Raw genomic sequence first — 6,000 nt, 5'->3', positions numbered from 1 at the left:
GGCTGGCGGGCGGGCGGGCGGGGTCGGGGTCGTGCTGGGCCCGGGCCGGCGGCTCCCGGGCTGCTGCTCACACGCTCCGCGCCGCCGCCGCCGCCATCTCCCAGCTCGGCTCGCGCCGCCGCTTGCCGCTGCGCATGCTCATGCGCGACTCGCGCGCGCCTTCCCCGCACACGCCCCCCGCCCGCCCTCCCCCGGCGCGCGCGCGCGATTCAGCCAGGCAGTGAAGACCCGTGTCCACAAGCCCGTGGCGGGGTCGCTGGGAAACAGCCGCCGGCGCCGACGCATGCGCCCTTCGAGAACGGCGCCGCTAGCTTGTGCTACCTGGAGTCTAGCGGGAGTTGGGAGTAGCGTCCCACTGAACAAGGATGGGGGGGCGCCGGCCACAACAAAGGACCCTGGGGGGTCGCGCCGTGCCCTGTCCTGGTGTCAGTGGCGCTTCCTGTCCCGGGAAACTTCAGAGTAGGGCCTGTCGTTGAGGAAACCTCGGTGCCTCAGCCAGCAGTTTTCGTGGGGACAGGCCTCAGAGAGGGGCCACCAGGGTGGCCTCAAAGAATATATAGGAGTTGGAAAAGCAAGTGAACGAGGCTGTTCAAAGGTGCAAGGTCATAGAGGGCCAGAGACAGAGGATTCTCGGTGATGGGGCCAGTTTGTGAGGGTCTCAAAGGCCAGCTGGGGAGTGGAGAGTTTATCCAGATGGCCATGGGAACCTTCTGGGATTCAAGCTGAGGGCCTGGTCCCACGGGACAGGAGTCTCAGGAAGTGTCTCTGGGAAAGGTGGAGGGTGTGTCAGGCCTGGCCTAAAGCCAGATGGTAGGCTGCCTCTGTAGGCCCTGAGACAGTGACCTTGAGGATGGGAAAGAGGAGTTGATATTTCTCAGAGCCCTGAGCTGTGGCTCCCGGAGACTGTCTAGATGAGAGGCTGCAGGCTGCCTCTGCATTAACCTGAGAGCTCACCAAATTACTTTTCTGTTACCTCACCTTTACAGACTTCAGTGTTTGCACCCCACTCAGGATGCTCTGCCTCATGACTTCTTGTACAAATCTGTGTTTTCCTGAGGGCAAATATTTCCTAGAAGATAAGAGACTATATTCTAATCTATTCCTGGCTTTATAAATCATGGCTATGTAGAAGAACTTGAGTAGGGATGCCTGGGGGGCTCAGTTAAGCATCTGCCTTCGGCTCAGGTCATGATCCCTGGGTCCTGGGATCGAGCCCTGCATCAGGCTTCCTGCCTGCTGCTCCCCCTGCTTGTATGTTTGCTCTCTCTCTTGCTCTTTCTGACACTTTTTTAAAAAAGAAGAACTTGAGTAAACTTGGACCCCTTTACAAACCCATTTAATTCTCCTAGTGGTGAAGAATATATCACATGGGATGTCAGCAGTTCTAACCTCACCTGGAACAACCACAAAACACCAATAGTTGGGCAGATGGGCAGACCTTGGCTGGACCTTCCCTATGCACTTTCTGCTCTTCCCAAGCTCTTGTGAAGGAGCTTCCATAGAGCCTAGACTCCCTGACTGCCTGGAACAATGACAGTCTCTCTGCCTGTGTTACCATGACCCTCACTGTGTTTCGTCCTGGTTGGATTCCTCTTTATGAGTGGCTGATGACTATGTGTACATATCTAGGCTCCACAACATTCTACGTCTCAGCTCTGCCACTTCCCAGGTGGGACTCCAGCCACTAACTTAGGCTTGTCAAGTCTCCATTTCCTAGCCTGCAAAGTTATGATCATGTTAGCCTCTCTAAGAGGAGTTGTGAGGGTGGAGTGGCTGATGTAGTTAAAACACAAAGTCAAGGGTGCCTGGGTGTCTCAGATGGTTAAGTGTCTAAGCATCTGCCTTGGGCTCAGGTCATGACACCAGGGTCCTGGGATTGAGTCCTGCATTGGGCTCCCTGCTCACTGGGGAGCCTGCCTCTCTCTCTCTCTCTCTCTCTCTCTCTCTCTCTCTCTCAATCTGTCTCTCATAAATAAATAAATAAAATCTTTTAAAACAACAACAACACAAAGTCAAGTGGCTGGTATACATATGACCAGCTTTATCATTAGTTGTCTTGGATTTGAGGATTTTGTGCCACACCCTTTCTCCTGGGGAAGAACATGAACACAAGCACTGGGGGCAGGCAAATGACCTGACCTTGGCTCAACCCAGGCTCTTCAGGCTTCACAGACACCAGTCAGTGTGGTTTGGGCTACTTGGAAGCAGGGGAAAGAAGGATGCTTGTTTTCTATTTTTGTAGAAGCCAAAGGAGCTATGCCTTTCCACAGATTTAAATCAGCATGCCCCAGTTCCAATGGGGGTAATTAGCCCTACCCAGCCAGTGGGCCTGGGGAGTTGCCCTCCTCAGAGTGGATTCTTGGCTGTTAGCAGACCTCCAGGATCTCTGCTGCCTTACTGACAAATGACACAGTACAGTGGACCCAGGAGGACCTGGAAGTGCTGGTTAGTGGTGCCCCTACCTTCCTTTCAAACTCTCAGTTCCACTTCTCTGAAAAGCATACCCAGAAACATGCCTGTTCTATCCACATCCACACCTGGCATCCAGCCCAGGGACTCCTGCTGGCTGTGGGATGTTGCTGGCCTCTAATTGTCTGGATCTCTGATTTAGTCTCCCATTTTTATTCAGTTCGGGGTTGTTTTCTTCCCCTTGACCTAGAGCAGGTGCTCCTCAACAGCAGGAATTTGTCTGACTGGTCTTATCCCCTAGGCTGGCCTTCAGTGGGGAATCAGGGCTAATGGTTGGGCTGGGTTCTCTATATGACCCTGAGCATTTCCTTCATCTGCACTTTCAAAGGGTTCACCAGCCATCAAGCTTAAAAGCACCCCAGAGGGATCTTTGTCTATAGCGGTTGCATCACTGCATTTGGGTTGTTGACTTAAGTAACCGGGAGGGTGCTAAGATTGGGTCCAGAATTTCTTTTCTTTTTTTTTTTTAAAGATTTTATTTATTTATTTGACAGAGAGAGACGCATACACACAGGGAGAGAAAGAACACAAGCAGGAGGAGTGGGAGAGGGAGAAGCAGGCTTCCTCCCGAGCAGGGAGCCCCATGCAGGGCTTGAACCCATGATCCTGGGATCATGACTTGAGCCGCAGACAGACGCTTAACCGACTAAGCCACCCAGGTGCCCCAGGTCCAGACTTTCTCCTGGTGTAGGAGTTGTAGACGAGTTGTCTGTGCTGACCCAGGAGAATTCACTAGGCTTAGCTTCATGACAGTGAGCAAACAAATCTCTCAGTTCGCACAAACCAGGTGTGTGTTATGTCTGATACCATTCCTTCTGGATCCAGCTGCTGTCCAGCCAGGAAGAGGATGGACCTGGAGACCCTGAAGGAATTTCCCAGCCCCCTAAACCTTACTCGCCGAAGGTATCTTCTTCCCACTTCAGTGTGAGATGTGACACCTGGCAGTCATTTTGGGGGACACCCCGATGGGAAGATTATCAGTCTATGTGCCAAAACAAATGGATACATGTCCACTTTCTTCTCCAGTCTGTGCTCTCAAACACTTGTGAAAGACTAGGGGGAAAATGGAAGAAGAAAAAAAAAATCCATCCAGGTAGGAAAAAGCCCTGTCAGAGCCAGCCCAGTACTGGGATTTATGGAAACGCTTCATCACTGGAAGGCAAATCTTGGGAGAATGAAGAGGTGCCAGGCCCCAGGAGCTGCAGTCCGATGCCAACTGGGCCACAGACAAGGCAACATGCAGATGAGCCCCAGGAAGGCGAGGAGTGGCAGAGTGCGGGCTGTGGAGCTTTCCTGCTTCCCCACACCCTCCAGCTCCCGCTGCGAGCTCCTTTAGTTGACAGGCTCCGCAGAGAGGCTCAGGATCTGAAGAGGAAGATGCTGACAGGGGTGAGAAGAATGGTGAGCTTTGTAGGCAAGAAGAGGAGGTAGAGAGTGTGAAGGTGGAAGAGAATGAGGAAGGATGACTGGGCACAGTTCTGGACCATGTGAGGCAATGGGCTTTGGATGGTTCCAGAGAGGCTGGGAGAGCTGGCTCCTCGCTCTTCTTTCTGTTGTGCTGCTGCTGCTGCTGCTGCTGCTGCTGCTGCTGCTGCTGCTGCTGAAGCCTGTCTCACCTCCCAGTGGGAAGCAACTCAGGAAAGCAGCTCCCTGCCTGCACTCCTCGGCAGGGAGAAACAGCACTGAAGAGGAAGGAAGGAAGCCCAAAGAAACAGAGGCTTTCCCCACTGGCTGAGGTTTGTCAGCACAGCTCACTCCACGAGGAAGAAGGCAGCTTCCCAGGCAAGCCTCAGGTTGTTGTCAAGATACAAACGAGGGGCGCCTGGGTGGCTCAGTGGGTTAAGCCTCTGCCTTCGGCTCAGGTCATGATCTCAGGGTCCTGGGATCAAGCCGCATCGGGCTCTCTCCTCTGCAGGGAGCCTGCTTCCTCCTCTCTCTCTGCCTGCCTCTCTGCCTACTTGTGATCTCTGTCTGTCAAATAAATAAACAAAAAATCTTAAAAAGAAAAAAAAATACAAACAAGAGATCTGCTCTTTGTCCTGCTCAGCAGCCTACCTGGGGCTGGTCTGGACAACCCTGTTTGTGTCCTCGGGTCTCTGGCTGACCCAAGGGCCTCGGTAGAGTAGGAAAGAGGAATAAAGCTGAAGGTACAGAATTTGCTTAAGGGGCGCCTGGGTGGCTCAGTTGATTAAGCGACTGCCTTCAGCTCAGGTCATGATCCTGGTAGTCCCAGGATGGAGTCCTGCACTGGGCACCCTGCTGAGCAGGGATCCTGCTTCTCTCCCTGCCCCTCACCCTGCTCGTGCTCTCTCCTTCTCTCTCAAATAAATAAATAAATAACATCTTATTTATTTGAGAAAGAGGGAGAGCAGAGAAAGAGAGAGAGCAGAGAGAGAGAGAGTACCACAGAGAGGGAGAAGCAGACTCCCGCTGAATGGAGAGTCCGACTCGGGGCTCAATCCCAGGACCCTGAGATCATGACCTGCGCTGAAGGCAAACACTTAATGATTGAGCCACCCAGGGGCCCCTAGATAAATAAAATCTTTTTAAAAAAATTATTCGCTTGATGCATTGTCTCCACAATTCCTTTCCTGTTGTAATGTGTAAATCTTTATTTGCATTATGTGAAAAAAAAAGTAAAAAAATCATCAGAAATGTTTACCACCAGCCTAACCCCATCGCCAATGCATGACACCCAGAAAAGCTAATTAGGCCCCACTGCTATTAGAGTTATGTGCTTCCAAAGGCTTGTTATGACAAGAAAAAATAACGAAGACACAGTTTCTCCAAGTGTAAGCATCCAAGTCAAAACATGCTGTTTTTCCTGCCCCTCTGCACTGCCCCAGACAGCCTCCCGGCCGGATTTGCCTATCATTAACGCATGCATGTTCTCATCCCTCAGCCAGTGCATACCCAACTCCTCCTCCGTGCCAGGCCCAGAGAAGACTGCAGGACCTGGCCTCAAGGCACTCAGCTGGTAGGAGAAAGACAGGCACACAAATAATTTCCCATAAACTATAAAAATGCTGCCTTGATCCCTATTGCAATCCTGCCCACCAGGATCCCAGTTCCTCTGGAGCTGCCTTCACTTACCTCTGTCCCATGGACAGGAAGGTGGGTGCAGGGGTGGGGAACAGGCCCAGGTAGAAAGTCAGGCGTGTATGTCCTCTCCTAACCAGCCCACATGCCCTACCACAGGCAACCAAGGTTCCGACATGACTCGGACCCGGTGGGGGAATGCAGTTTGCTCGGCACCTCCGTGAGACTCAGTTCCATATTTCTTTGGGGAAGTCTCTTGGACGGTGCCCTACCTCAGACACCACCCCCCACCGCTGCCATGGCTTTATGGCAGCAAACCCAAGCATATTACTGAGAATCACTCCTTACCACCAGACTTCAGCCTGTGGGACATAGCCACTCTCTCCACTGAGTTTCGCCTTTGTCCTGATCAGAGTGGATTGTGATAGTGCCTGTTATCCTTGTCATCTTTACCGAGTGCTCAGGAAGCCTCCAGGAACCCCTGGAAGAGTT

Source organism: Enhydra lutris, unplaced genomic scaffold (genome assembly GCF_002288905.1).
Source record: "Enhydra lutris kenyoni isolate GAN:26980312 unplaced genomic scaffold, ASM228890v2 scaffoldscaffold10, whole genome shotgun sequence".
Lineage (NCBI taxonomy): Eukaryota > Metazoa > Chordata > Mammalia > Carnivora > Mustelidae > Enhydra > Enhydra lutris.
This window is presented reverse-complemented; position numbering follows the sequence as displayed.